Source organism: Eumetopias jubatus, unplaced genomic scaffold, assembly GCF_037043125.1.
Source record: "Eumetopias jubatus isolate StellerSeaLion01/CBP00866 unplaced genomic scaffold, mEumJub1_p1.0 scaffold_182, whole genome shotgun sequence".
NCBI lineage: Eukaryota > Metazoa > Chordata > Mammalia > Carnivora > Otariidae > Eumetopias > Eumetopias jubatus.
In genome coordinates, this window is record NW_028274988.1 from 1 (window position 1) to 14,280 (window position 14,280).

At 69.2% G+C, this 14,280-nt stretch overlaps 4 non-coding genes across 4 annotated transcripts; 1 reads left to right on the plus strand and 3 right to left on the minus strand.

Moving 5' to 3' along the window:
• Positions 1-297: 297 nt before the first annotated feature.
• TRNAL-CAG (transfer RNA leucine (anticodon CAG)) lies at positions 298-380 on the minus strand. The gene has a single exon. It is a non-coding gene; the product is annotated as a tRNA-Leu (tRNA).
• Positions 381-7,103: 6,723 nt separating this feature from the next.
• On the minus strand, positions 7,104-7,174 carry TRNAG-GCC (transfer RNA glycine (anticodon GCC)). Its single transcript has one exon. It is a non-coding gene; the product is annotated as a tRNA-Gly (tRNA).
• A 1,598-nt stretch (positions 7,175-8,772) lies between these two features.
• Positions 8,773-8,855, minus strand: TRNAL-CAG (transfer RNA leucine (anticodon CAG)). Its single transcript has one exon. It is a non-coding gene; the product is annotated as a tRNA-Leu (tRNA).
• A 1,756-nt stretch (positions 8,856-10,611) lies between these two features.
• On the plus strand, positions 10,612-10,683 carry TRNAE-CUC (transfer RNA glutamic acid (anticodon CUC)). The gene has a single exon. It is a non-coding gene; the product is annotated as a tRNA-Glu (tRNA).
• The last annotated feature ends 3,597 nt before the right edge of the window (positions 10,684-14,280 follow it).

Sequence of the window (14,280 nt, forward strand, 5' to 3'; positions counted from 1 at the left end):
GGAGGAAGGAAAACACAGCCCCCGGGAAGCAGGTGAGGAGAGGCGTGCTGCGAAGTTCCCCAGGCCTGCGGGGCTGGGGATGGGATCGGGTGGGAAAGGCGTGTGAACTGGTGGGCGGGGGCGTGTGTGCGCCAAGCCCGTGGCCAGGAGCGTCGAGGCGTCAGGGCTCGGCACTGGGCCCCTCCTGCGAGGGTGCAAGGCAGGAGCGGCGGGTCAGGCAGGAGCGGGCTTGCGATGGGGCGTGGTCGCGGCCCGCCGGGGTCCAGGGTCCCGGTAGGACGGGCCAAAAGGTGGGCGTGTCAGGAGTGGGATTCGAACCCACGCCTCCAGGGGAGACTGCGACCTGAACGCAGCGCCTTAGACCGCTCGGCCATCCTGACGGCGGGCCTGGGCGCGTCGCCGCTCGCCTGGCTGGGACCCCGCGCGAACGCTGGTGGCGGCCGGCGGCTGTGTGGGCGCGCAAGGGACGGGACGCGCGCCCCGGCCGACCAGGAGCAGCGCCAGCCGACTGGCCTGGCGCCGGCGCCGGCGCCGCCCAGCCCCCTCGCACATCCCCGGCCCCGCACCCGGAGACCGGCGTCGGGCCAGCCTGTCTCGCCGCCGTGGGCGCCGCCGCCGCCCCCGCCCCCTCCACTAGGTCGTCGCCGCCCTCCCTCCTCCGCCCCGGCCCATCCCGGGCGCCCGTCCCCCTGCTCGCAGCCTTGCTTGCCCGCTCGGGCCTCTTCTCCCTGCGCGATCCGCGCCCGGCAGGCCCTAGGCGCCGGCGCACTCGGAGTGTTCCGCGCCGTCCGGATCCCGGGCCCGGCCCCGGGCCCGGGCCTGGAGTCCACTGCGAGTCGGGATGGGAGGGCTGCTCGGCGGGCCGACGCGCTTGGTTTGGGATCGGGTCGGGCCGGGTGTGGCACGTGGCGGGCGCCTGTGTAAGGCAGGGCGTCGAGGGCGGGCAGGCGCAGAGGGGTCGGGCGCCCGGCTGGCCGCCGCCGCCGCTGTCCTCGTTAGTATAGTGGTGAGTATCCCCGCCTGTCACGCGGGAGACCGGGGTTCGATTCCCCGACGGGGAGGCAAGACGCCCTTTTTGGTCGCCGGCGTCACCGCCGCTCTGTCCAAACGCTTGCCCCCAGGGCCCTTCCTCTCCTCCCTCCCGCGTCCGGCCAGAGGCGCGGGGCGACGACGCGTGCCCGCCCTGCCCACCGTGGACCGCCCCCACCGCTTTCCCTTCCCCGTAAGGCCGGGCGCGCGCGTGCGGGTTCGCCACGGCCCCGCCAGGGCCTCCTGTCGTGCCCCCGGCGCTTGACGAGTGGCCGGCTGCGGCGGGCTCCTTGGTGACGCCGACGCTGCCCGGTCCCGGATGGGGGTGGGGGGGGGCGCGGGGGACCGCTGGGCGGCGGCTGGGTCGGGTCGTCTGTGGGTGCGGGATGTGGCCTCGCCGGACGCCACGCGCAGAAGGGCCCGGGCGAGCGGGTCGCCGGAGGGATGCGTGTCTCGCGGGGCGGGGCTGCCCGGGCGGCAGCCGAGGGCCGGGGGAGTGGCACGGCGGCCGGAGCGCCCCCCAGAGACGGGCCGCGGGCGGCGGGGGGCTCGGGCCTGCGGAGCCGCCACAGCCGCATCGGGCTGGCGGGGCTGGGGCCGGGCCTGGGGCTGGGGCGGCCGCTGCTGGCGCCTGCGGCAGCGCAGGGCCGCGGGCCGGCGGGACGTCGGGGCAGGGCTGCGCCCGGCGGCCCAGGCGGTGGCGAGAAGGCGTGAAGGCGCCGCTGCGAACCCTGGGCCGGCGTCTCGGGGCGGCCCGGGCTGTGCAGCGTTGGTGGTATAGTGGTGAGCATAGCTGCCTTCCAAGCAGTTGACCCGGGTTCGATTCCCGGCCAACGCAGCTGGCCAACCTTTTGCGCGGCTCCAGGGCCCTCGTGTCCAGGCCCGATGAGAGCCCGGAGCCGGGAGCGTTGGCCCGAGGCCAAGCGCGTGTGTGAGGGAAGGAGGCGCGCAGCGTTTTGAGGGTGCTGCCAGCAGGGCAGGTGGATTGGTAGGGCCGGCGGGCGGCCGGCCGTGGCGAGGCTGGGGCCTTGGAGCCAAAGCAGAGGCGAGGGGCTGGTATGGAGGCGCTGCGTCCAGGGGGTGCGGGGCAGGCGCAGGGCCTGACGCTCCCTGGTGGTCTAGTGGTTAGGATTCGGCGCTCTCACCGCCGCGGCCCGGGTTCGATTCCCGGTCAGGGAAGCCTTTCTTCTTCCTCTCGGCCTACCGACCTCCCCAGCGCATCCGCACCCCTTTTAGCCGAAGCCGGCTGGCTTCTCCCTTGCCCCGCGGCTAGCCCCGCGGCCTCGGTGCCCAGACAAGGCCAGCCGGCCCGGCCAGCCCAAGCCTTGCCCCGTCGCCTCGGCCAGCCCAAGCCTTTTGGCCTCGCCAGCGGCCCGGCCGCCCGACGGCAGCGCATCGGCGCCTCCCCTGGGCGCTCGCATGGCTCCCCCTCTTCCTCCGCCCCAAACCCGAGAGGCCGCGCGTGACACCCTCTGTCCTCACTCGGGGCCACCGACAGACGCCCGCACGTCCGGCCACCGCAGGTGCTTGGACTCTCCGGCTGCACTGCTGACGCCAGGAGGAACCCCGCCACCCCTGACAAGCCACCCCTTGCTCCTTCCCGAGGGTCTAGTTAGTGGTGTCGGTGCGGGGAAAGGGGGAGGGGGCTGGGAGTGCGGGAAGAGGTCGGGGCAGGGTGAGCGATCTACCTCGTTGAGTCGGGTGGGTCACCTGCTGGAGCCCCTGGTCCCTTCCCTCGCCCTCGGGCCAGCCACCGCTCGGACCTGCTTCCCGGCCACCGCGAGCGGAGAGCGGCACGGTTGCGCCCGGGAGGTGGAGTTGGGAAAACGAATCTGGACGCGTCCAGGAAGCAGACCGACGGGCAGTGCAGGAGAGGGAGCACGAAGATTCGGGAGGCCGGTGGGGAAAACCCAACAGCCAAGCAGGGGGCACGGGGTGGAGGGCGCACCGGAGACAGACGGTGGACTCGGAGCCAACAGGTCCTTGAAATCGCATCCCCCATCCCTTGAATCCCACGGCAAAGTGGCAAAGCGTGTTCCCTGGAACGCCTTGCACCGCCTCCAGCCCCCACCCCCACCGCGCAGGCCCACGACCTAGATTTCCCGTTTAAGATTTTCATTTGGCGCCTTAGCCTGCCCCTAGCCAGGATCTACTCCAGCCCTCTCTCCACCCCTGTGCCCGTCGTCTTGTCCGGGTGCTCCTCCAGCTAAATCGCAGACCACAGTCTCCTTCCCACCACCACTTGCACGCCCCTGTCCGCCAAGGAGCTGCTGTGTGTTCAGAGATTGTCTCCTTTAGGAGCCCAAGCGGACAGCCCGTGCACCACCCAAACGGGCCGGAGCAGCACCATGGCTGGGTTGCGACAGGGTCGTACCAGCGGTGGAATGGAGCCGCTGTGGGCAGCCAGGTGCTTCCCAGCACTACGGGAAGATCCCTCAGCGCCTCTGTTTCTCTGTGTGTGTGTGTGTGTGTGTGTGAGTGAGCGCGTGTATCGGTGTGTGGTGCGTGCGCGTGTGGTGTGTGCGTGTGAGAGTGTGTGTGTGAGCGTGCGCGGTCGGTGGGTGAGCGTGTGGGGTGTGTGTGCTTGAGCGTATGGGGTGTGTGAGCGTGTGGATGTGTGTGTGTGTGAGCGTGTGGGGTGTGTGTGAGTGAGGGAATGGTGTGTGTTTGAACGTGTGGGGTGTGTGTGGTGTGTGTGTGAGCGTATGGGGTGTGTGTCTCAGCGTGTGGGGTGTGAGTGAGCGTATGGGGGGTGTGTGTGTGAGCGTGTGTGTGTGTGTGTGTGACCATATGGGGGTGTGTGCTGGGTGTCAGCATGTGGGGTGTGGCTACGAGCGTGTGGGGTGTGTGTGATTGAGTGCATGGGATCTGTGTGTGTGTGTGTGTGGTGTGAGCGTGTGTGTCGGTGTGTGGTGCGTGCGTGTGTGGTGCTTGCATGTGTGGGTGCGGGTGTGTCAGCGTGTGGGGTGTGTGTGAGCGTGTGGGGGTGGTGTGTGTGAGCATATGGGGCTGTGTGTGCTGTGTGTGTCACCACGTGCGATGTGTGTGTGAGCGTGTGTGTGCTGTGTGTGTCAGCATGTGGGGTGTGTGTAGGAGCGTCGGGGGGTTTTGTGAGTGTATGGGATGTGTGTGTGAGCGTGTGGGGTGTGTGTGAGGGTATGGTGTGTGTGTTTCAGCGTGTGGGGTGTGTGTGCTGTGTGTGTGAGCGTATGGGGTGTGCGTCTCAGCGTGTGGGGTGTGAGTGAGCGTATGGGGGTGTGTGTGTGGGGGGGTGACCATATGGGGGTGTGGTCTCGTTCTCAGCATGTGGGGTGTGTGTACGAGCGTGTGGGGTGTGTGTGATTGAGTGCATGGGATGTGTGTGTGTGTGAGCGTGTTTGTCGGTGTATGGTGCGTGCGTGTGTGGTGCGGGTGTGTGAGCGTGTGGTGGTGCGTGTGAGCGTGTGCGGTGTGTGTGACAGAGCGTATGGGGTGGGTGTGAGCGTGTGGGGTGGTGTGTGTGAGCATATGGGGCTGTGTGTGCTGCGTGCGTCAGCATGTGTGGTGTGTGTAGGAGCGTGGGGTGTTTGTGTGAGTGTATGGGATGTGTGTGTGAGCGTGTGGGGGGTGTGTGTGTGAGCGTGTGGGGTGCGTGCCGTGGGGGATCCCGCGTGTTGAAGGTGTTTGCGCACGGGGGTGGCCTCCCACGGGAGTTAAGGCACAGAGGAACAGGATCCGAGCAGGAGAGGAGGGCCGGGGGCAGCCCGGGTGTGTGGGAAGGGTGCCGGGCGGGGAGGTGTGGGGCTTGCGGGACCCGGGCCAGAGTGTGGCTGGACACTCGGGCAGGGTGTGTGCAGAGGCTTCGGTGGGGGGGGGGGGAAGGGCACCTTCCCCGGCGCCACGCCAGGCACGTACGTGTGCACCTGTGCGAGAGGGTGAGCTCTGAGGTAGCGGAAGGGAGAGAGTAGGAGTGAGCCTGAGGAGCCCGTGGGAGGCCAGGACTGCCGGCCGTGAGTGTGAGGGATGGGTGTCGGGCAAGTGGTGGAGAGTGGGTCCCGGTGCAAGAAAGCTGGAGGCCCCCGGGGTGCGACAGGACCCTGGCAGAGGAGGTGCGCCGGGCGGACACTGCTGTGCTGCGCTGCAAGGTGGTGAGGCCAAGGGGTGGGTGTTGGGGGCGTGGGTGGGAAGCAGGCAGGCAGGCAGGCAGGCAGGCAAGGGAGACCCAGAGATAGGGCTGGACCGGGTCTAGGAGCCGTCCCAGTGGGGTGAGGGAACCCACCGTCCCCGAGACTTCAATCCCCTGTCATCGGGACAACCAGTCCTGTCTCAGGGGTTGTCCTCGGCTTCAGATTCAGAGAGGCCAAAGGGACAAATGCCACGCAGGTTCACTGAACAATGAGGACTTGGAAAGGAGGGGGTGTGCCCGCAGGGGATCCGTGTGGGGATATTGGGGCACGAGGGGTCGCTGGGGGCGGAGGTGCAGGCTGTGCTGCTGCTTGTGTTGCTGGTGGTGGACGAATTGGTGTTGCTGCTGCTGCTACTCCTGCTGCTGCTGCTGCTGCTGCTGCTGCTGGGGTGGACTTCTGTGCCGTTGGTTGTGGTGCGCGGGCTGCTGTGGTGATGGTGTGCATGGTCTCGGTGGTGGCGGTGGCGGTGATGGACTCCAGACTGTCGGCGATGGTGCCCGTGCCGCTGTGGTGATGGTGGACTTGGTGGTGGAGCCTGTGGTGGTGGAGGAGGTGGTGGTGGTGATGGTGGTGGTTGTGATCGTGGAGGACTTCGGTGCCGTTGGCAATGATGCCCATGCTGGTGCGCTGGTGGTGGACTTGGTCCTGCCGGTGATGGCGGCGGCGGCGGTGGTGGACTTGGTGGTGGTGTGGGCGGTACTGATGGGGGAGGACTTCGGTGCTGTGGGCGATGGTGCCCGAGCCGGTGTGGTGATGGTGGCCTTTGTGGTGGTGGTGCTGAAGGACTTTAGTGCTCTTGGCAACGGTGCCCGTGGTGGTGTGCGGCGGTGGACTCGGTCCTAGTGGTGCTGGTGTTTGCGGGGCGGCAGCGATGGTGGAGGACTTTAGTGCGGTGGGCGGCGATGCCCCTGCTGGTTCGCTGGTGCTGGACTCCGTTCTGTTGGTGATGGTGTCGGGGCAGTGGCGGTGGCGCCGAAGGACTCTAGTGCTGTTGGCAACGGTGCCCGTGGTGGTGTGCGGTGCTGGACTCGGTCCAAGCGGTGGTGGTGGCGGTACCCACAGCCGAGCCGGTGCTGGTCCAGGTGCCGCTCTGCTGGTGGACTTGGTGCCGCCGCTGCTGTTGCGAGGGGGGGGTGGTGGTGGTGGTGGTGACGGCGGCGGCGGCGGCGGTGGCGGCGGCGACGGCGGCGGAGGCGGGGGAGGGGGGCTGGGGGGGTGGGGAGATAGGTGCTGCCGGTGCTAGCGCTGGCGCGGGCGGTTGTGGACCTGGTGCTGCCGGGGGTCCTAGCGTTGCAGCAGCGGCGGAGTTTGCCGGCTACTGCGGCCAAGCGGGCCTTCAAGAGACTATAGGGCGGGCGTCGGGAGGATGTGGTGCCATGCATTTGGTCTTCCCGGTGCACCCCAGTGAGTTTGTGAGGGTCCCTGCAGGAGAATGGGACGGATCAGGGCTAAGGGTGGCAAGTCGGTTGCCCCTGGTTGTGCAAAGAGAGGAGGATTGTGGGAGTGTGGGTAGAGTGAGGCAGGGAGGGAGGAACCGTGGGCAAAGGCGGGGAGGTGGGGCGCGGCCCCGTGGGCTCTGGAGCGGCGCGGCGCCGGTGTGTGGTGGTGCCGGGAAGCGTTGCTGGAGGAGAGGCGGGTGAGCGAAGCGGGGTGCTCAGGGTCCTGAAGAGGAAAGGGGCAGGGGAGGCGTGTGGGCGGGCCAGGGGCGTCGGGCGCTGGGTGGAGTTTGGTCCCCTGGGCGAGAGAGACGGAGAGGAAGGGAACGGGCGGCAGGGCAGGGCCGGGCTCCGGCTGGGTCCGGAGCCGAGCTGGTTTCGGCCAGGGGCCTTGAGCGTGGGCGAGAGGAAGCCGGGGGCGCGCGCGTGCGCGCGTTGGGGCTGCAGGGCTGGCCAAAAGGGGACGGCGTGCTGCATGGGCCGGGAATCGAACCCGGGCCTCCCGCGTGGCAGGCGAGAATTCTACCACTGAACCACCCATGCACCGATGGCGGCGCTCCCCGGACGGCTTCCCCAGCGGCGCTCCCCAGCGGCGCCCAGACACGGGTCCGGCCCGGTGCTGGGGAGCATGGGCTTGGTTTGAGCAGGAGGCGGACGGGCGGTGTGGAACAGAGGCTCCGGGCACGTCCAGAGCCCTAGGGAGCGGCGCAGACGGGCCGAGCGCCGCACGGACGCACGGAGGCCCACTAGGCTCCTGCGGTGCTTTCTCCCCGGTCGACGGCCGCGGCGACACGTTGCCCTGCCGGGGTCGCCAGGGGAAGCCGGGAGCCGGACCCAGGCTGGCCAGCGCCCGAATCGCACCCAGCGCGGGGGCACCTGTGGCAGGCGAGGCTGAGCGCTGCCGTTGCCTTCAGCGGCTCCTCTCAGCCGGGACCCAAGGTCCCTTCGGCGGAGGGCTTTCTCGCCGGGGCAGAGTGTGCGAGGGTGGGCGGGGCTGGGGACCCGAGCTCCGGTGGTGTGCGCACGTGCGGTGCCGAGGGGTGGGCTGTGTGGGTGTGGGCGTGTGGGTGTCCGCGCGCGGGCGCCTGCGTGTTGTGTGTAGGAGATGGAGGCCCCGTCGCGCCGCCGGCGCGGCCGAGGAGCCGCTCAGGCCGGGAGAGCGAAGCAAGGCGTCTGAGCTGGGGCGCGCAGCGCTCCCTAGGGGGCCAGCTCGAGGGCGGGGGGGGGGGGCGGGGGGCGGCGGTGGTTGTGAGGCAGGAGCGCGATCCTGGCTCGCGGGAGCGCTCTGGCAGAGTGGCCGCTGGCTAGCTGGCCGACAGCGCGGTGAGGGAGCCCGCTGGGCTCCTCGGGTCCCGGCCGGGCAGCGGCTTCCGGCGCGGAGATGCGCTGGGGCGCCCAGGTGGGTGGCCTGGGGATCCAGGGCTTCCTTCGGCCCAGCGCTCACGGGAGCCACCTTCCCGGGCTGGACTCCCGGGCCAGGCGCACTGAAGGGAGGGCCCTGTCGTGGGCCGGCGAGCGGGTGGCCGGGCTGCCTGTGTCCGGGGAGGGAGGCAGGCAGGCAGGCAGGTGTGGCCAGGGTCAGGCGTCGTCAAGGTGGCAAATCCTCGTGGGCACCTCGGGCCACCTGAGGAGGGTGTGGAGAGAAGGGAATGGGGGCCGGCGGAAAGGACGGGCTGTCTGTCGGACGGTGTGCTCTTGGTGGCGGGAGTGCTCGGCTACGAGAGCGAGGCGCTGTTCACCAGGCACCCGTCCGGTGGAGAACCGAATGCGGAGGGCTTTCGGCATTTGCGCAGCCGGCTGCTCTGCAGGGGGCCGAGGGAGTGCAGCGGGAGCGGGAGCGGGAGGGAGGAAGGAAAACACAGCCCCCGGGAAGCAGGTGAGGAGAGGCGTGCTGCGAAGTTCCCCAGGCCTGCGGGGCTGGGGATGGGATCGGGTGGGAAAGGCGTGTGAACTGGTGGGCGGGGGCGTGTGTGCGCCAAGCCCGTGGCCAGGAGCGTCGAGGCGTCAGGGCTCGGCACTGGGCCCCTCCTGCGAGGGTGCAAGGCAGGAGCGGCGGGTCAGGCAGGAGCGGGCTTGCGATGGGGCGTGGTCGCGGCCCGCCGGGGTCCAGGGTCCCGGTTGGACGGGCCAAAAGGTGGGCGTGTCAGGAGTGGGATTCGAACCCACGCCTCCAGGGGAGACTGCGACCTGAACGCAGCGCCTTAGACCGCTCGGCCATCCTGACGGCGGGCCTGGGCGCGTCGCCGCTCGCCTGGCTGGGACCCCGCGCGAACGCTGGTGGCGGCCGGCGGCTGTGTGGGCGCGCAAGGGACGGGACGCGCGCCCCGGCCGACCAGGAGCAGCGCCAGCCGACTGGCCTGGCGCCGGCGCCGGCGCCGCCCAGCCCCCTCGCACATCCCCGGCCCCGCACCCGGAGACCGGCGTCGGGCCAGCCTGTCTCGCCGCCGTGGGCGCCGCCGCCGCCCCCGCCCCCTCCACTAGGTCGTCGCCGCCCTCCCTCCTCCGCCCCGGCCCATCCCGGGCGCCCGTCCCCCTGCTCGCAGCCTTGCTTGCCCGCTCGGGCCTCTTCTCCCTGCGCGATCCGCGCCCGGCAGGCCCTAGGCGCCGGCGCACTCGGAGTGTTCCGCGCCGTCCGGATCCCGGCCCGGCCCCGGGCCCGGGCCTGGAGTCCACTGCGAGTCGGGATGGGAGGGCTGCTCGGCGGGCCGACGCGCTTGGTTTGGGATCGGGTCGGGCCGGGTGTGGCACGTGGCGGGCGCCTGTGTAAGGCAGGGCGTCGAGGGCGGGCAGGCGCAGAGGGGTCGGGCGCCCGGCTGGCCGCCGCCGCCGCTGTCCTCGTTAGTATAGTGGTGAGTATCCCCGCCTGTCACGCGGGAGACCGGGGTTCGATTCCCCGACGGGGAGGCAAGACGCCCTTTTTGGTCGCCGGCGTCACCGCCGCTCTGTCCAAACGCTTGCCCCCAGGGCCCTTCCTCTCCTCCCTCCCGCGTCCGGCCAGAGGCGCGGGGCGACGACGTGTGCCCGCCCTGCCCACCGTGGACCGCCCCCACCGCTTTCCCTTCCCCGTAAGGCCGGGCGCGCGCGTGCGGGTTCGCCACGGCCCCGCCAGGGCCTCCTGTCGTGCCCCCGGCGCTTGACGAGTGGCCGGCTGCGGCGGGCTCCTTGGTGACGCCGACGCTGCCCGGTCCCGGATGGGGGTGGGGGGGGGGCGCGGGGGACCGCTGGGCGGCGGCTGGGTCGGGTCGTCTGTGGGTGCGGGATGTGGCCTCGCCGGACGCCACGCGCAGAAGGGCCCGGGCGAGCGGGTCGCCGGAGGGATGCGTGTCTCGCGGGGCGGGGCTGCCCGGGCGGCAGCCGAGGGCCGGGGGAGTGGCACGGCGGCCGGAGCGCCCCCCAGAGACGGGCCGCGGGCGGCGGGGGGCTCGGGCCTGCGGAGCCGCCACAGCCGCATCGGGCTGGCGGGGCTGGGGCCGGGCCTGGGGCTGGGGCGGCCGCTGCTGGCGCCTGCGGCAGCGCAGGGCCGCGGGCCGGCGGGACGTCGGGGCAGGGCTGCGCCCGGCGGCCCAGGCGGTGGCGAGAAGGCGTGAAGGCGCCGCTGCGAACCCTGGGCCGGCGTCTCGGGGCGGCCCGGGCTGTGCAGCGTTGGTGGTATAGTGGTGAGCATAGCTGCCTTCCAAGCAGTTGACCCGGGTTCGATTCCCGGCCAACGCAGCTGGCCAACCTTTTGCGCGGCTCCAGGGCCCTCGTGTCCAGGCCCGATGAGAGCCCGGAGCCGGGAGCGTTGGCCCGAGGCCAAGCGCGTGTGTGAGGGAAGGAGGCGCGCAGCGTTTTGAGGGTGCTGCCAGCAGGGCAGGTGGATTGGTAGGGCCGGCGGGCGGCCGGCCGTGGCGAGGCTGGGGCCTTGGAGCCAAAGCAGAGGCGAGGGGCTGGTATGGAGGCGCTGTGTCCAGGGGGTGCGGGGCAGGCGCAGGGCCTGACGCTCCCTGGTGGTCTAGTGGTTAGGATTCGGCGCTCTCACCGCCGCGGCCCGGGTTCGATTCCCGGTCAGGGAAGCCTTTCTTCTTCCTCTCGGCCTACCGACCTCCCCAGCGCATCCGCACCCCTTTTAGCCGAAGCCGGCTGGCTTCTCCCTTGCCCCGCGGCTAGCCCCGCGGCCTCGGTGCCCAGACAAGGCCAGCCGGCCCGGCCAGCCCAAGCCTTGCCCCGTCGCCTCGGCCAGCCCAAGCCTTTTGGCCTCGCCAGCGGCCCGGCCGCCCGACGGCAGCGCATCGGCGCCTCCCCTGGGCGCTCGCATGGCTCCCCCTCTTCCTCCGCCCCAAACCCGAGAGGCCGCGCGTGACACCCTCTGTCCTCACTCGGGGCCACCGACAGACGCCCGCACGTCCGGCCACCGCAGGTGCTTGGACTCTCCGGCTGCACTGCTGACGCCAGGAGGAACCCCGCCACCCCTGACAAGCCACCCCTTGCTCCTTCCCGAGGGTCTAGTTAGTGGTGTCGGTGCGGGGAAAGGGGGAGGGGGCTGGGAGTGCGGGAAGAGGTCGGGGCAGGGTGAGCGATCTACCTCGTTGAGTCGGGTGGGTCACCTGCTGGAGCCCCTGGTCCCTTCCCTCGCCCTCGGGCCAGCCACCGCTCGGACCTGCTTCCCGGCCACCGCGAGCGGAGAGCGGCACGGTTGCGCCCGGGAGGTGGAGTTGGGAAAACGAATCTGGACGCGTCCAGGAAGCAGACCGACGGGCAGTGCAGGAGAGGGAGCACGAAGATTCGGGAGGCCGGTGGGGAAAACCCAACAGCCAAGCAGGGGGCACGGGGTGGAGGGCGCACCGGAGACAGACGGTGGACTCGGAGCCAACAGGTCCTTGAAATCGCATCCCCCATCCCTTGAATCCCACGGCAAAGTGGCAAAGCGTGTTCCCTGGAACGCCTTGCACCGCCTCCAGCCCCCACCCCCACCGCGCAGGCCCACGACCTAGATTTCCCGTTTAAGATTTTCATTTGGCGCCTTAGCCTGCCCCTAGCCAGGATCTACTCCAGCCCTCTCTCCACCCCTGTGCCCGTCGTCTTGTCCGGGTGCTCCTCCAGCTAAATCGCAGACCACAGTCTCCTTCCCACCACCACTTGCACGCCCCTGTCCGCCAAGGAGCTGCTGTGTGTTCAGAGATTGTCTCCTTTAGGAGCCCAAGCGGACAGCCCGTGCACCACCCAAACGGGCCGGAGCAGCACCATGGCTGGGTTGCGACAGGGTCGTACCAGCGGTGGAATGGAGCCGCTGTGGGCAGCCAGGTGCTTCCCAGCACTACGGGAAGATCCCTCAGCGCCTCTGTTTCTGTGTGTGTGTGTGTGTGTGTGTGTGAGTGAGCGCGTGTATCGGTGTGTGGTGCGTGCGCGTGTGGTGTGTGCGTGTGAGAGTGTGTGTGTGAGCGTGCGCGGTCGGTGGGTGAGCGTGTGGGGTGTGTGTGCTTGAGCGTATGGGGTGTGTGAGCGTGTGGATGTGTGTGTGTGTGAGCGTGTGGGGTGTGTGTGAGTGAGGGAATGGTGTGTGTGTTTGAACGTGTGGGGTGTGTGTGGTGTGTGTGTGAGCGTATGGGGTGTGTGTCTCAGCGTGTGGGGTGTGAGTGAGCGTATGGGGGGTGTGTGTGTGAGCGTGTGTGTGTGTGTGTGTGACCATATGGGGGTGTGTGCTGGGTGTCAGCATGTGGGGTGTGGCTACGAGCGTGTGGGGTGTGTGTGATTGAGTGCATGGGATCTGTGTGTGTGTGTGTGTGGTGTGAGCGTGTGTGTCGGTGTGTGGTGCGTGCGTGTGTGGTGCTTGCATGTGTGGGTGCGGGTGTGTCAGCATGTGGGGTGTGTGTGAGCGTGTGGGGGTGGTGTGTGTGAGCATATGGGGCTGTGTGTGCTGTGTGTGTCACCACGTGCGATGTGTGTGTGAGCGTGTGTGTGCTGTGTGTGTCAGCATGTGGGGTGTGTGTAGGAGCGTCGGGGGGTTTTGTGAGTGTATGGGATGTGTGTGTGAGCGTGTGGGGTGTGTGTGAGGGTATGGTGTGTGTGTTTCAGCGTGTGGGGTGTGTGTGCTGTGTGTGTGAGCGTATGGGGTGTGCGTCTCAGCGTGTGGGGTGTGAGTGAGCGTATGGGGGTGTGTGTGTGGGGGGGTGACCATATGGGGGTGTGGTCTCGTTCTCAGCATGTGGGGTGTGTGTACGAGCGTGTGGGGTGTGTGTGATTGAGTGCATGGGATGTGTGTGTGTGTGAGCGTGTTTGTCGGTGTATGGTGCGTGCGTGTGTGGTGCGGGTGTGTGAGCGTGTGGTGGTGCGTGTGAGCGTGTGCGGTGTGTGTGACAGAGCGTATGGGGTGGGTGTGAGCGTGTGGGGTGGTGTGTGTGAGCATATGGGGCTGTGTGTGCTGCGTGCGTCAGCATGTGTGGTGTGTGTAGGAGCGTGGGGTGTTTGTGTGAGTGTATGGGATGTGTGTGTGAGCGTGTGGGGGGTGTGTGTGTGAGCGTGTGGGGTGCGTGCCGTGGGGGATCCCGCGTGTTGAAGGTGTTTGCGCACGGGGGTGGCCTCCCACGGGAGTTAAGGCACAGAGGAACAGGATCCGAGCAGGAGAGGAGGGCCGGGGGCAGGCCGGGTGTGTGGGAAGGGTGCCGGGCGGGGAGGTGTGGGGCTTGCGGGACCCGGGCCAGAGTGTGGCTGGACACTCGGGCAGGGTGTGTGCAGAGGCTTCGGTGGGGGGGGGGGGAAGGGCACCTTCCCCGGCGCCACGCCAGGCACGTACGTGTGCACCTGTGCGAGAGGGTGAGCTCTGAGGTAGCGGAAGGGAGAGAGTAGGAGTGAGCCTGAGGAGCCCGTGGGAGGCCAGGACTGCCGGCCGTGAGTGTGAGGGATGGGTGTCGGGCAAGTGGTGGAGAGTGGGTCCCGGTGCAAGAAAGCTGGAGGCCCCCGGGATGCGACAGGACCCTGGCAGAGGAGGTGCGCCGGGCGGACACTGCTGTGCTGCGCTGCAAGGTGGTGAGGCCAAGGGGTGGGTGTTGGGGGCGTGGGTGGGAAGCAGGCAGGCAGGCAGGCAGGCAGGCAAGGGAGACCCAGAGATAGGGCTGGACCGGGTCTAGGAGCCGTCCCAGTGGGGTGAGGGAACCCACCGTCCCCGAGACTTCAATCCCCTGTCATCGGGACAACCAGTCCTGTCTCAGGGGTTGTCCTCGGCTTCAGATTCAGAGAGGCCAAAGGGACAAATGCCACGCAGGTTCACTGAACAATGAGGACTTGGAAAGGAGGGGGTGTGCCCGCAGGGGATCCGTGTGGGGATATTGGGGCACGAGGGGTCGCTGGGGGCGGAGGTGCAGGCTGTGCTGCTGCTTGTGTTGCTGGTGGTGGACGAATTGGTGTTGCTGCTGCTGCTACTCCTGCTGCTGCTGCTGCTGCTGCTGCTGCTGGGGTGGACTTCTGTGCCGTTGGTTGTGGTGCGCGGGCTGCTGTGGTGATGGTGTGCATGGTCTCGGTGGTGGCGGTGGCGGTGATGGACTCCAGACTGTCGGCGATGGTGCCCGTGCCGCTGTGGTGATGGTGGACTTGGTGGTGGAGCCTGTGGTGGTGGAGGAGGTGGTGGTGGTGATGGTGGTGGTTGTGATCGTGGAGGACTTCGGTGCCGTTGGCAA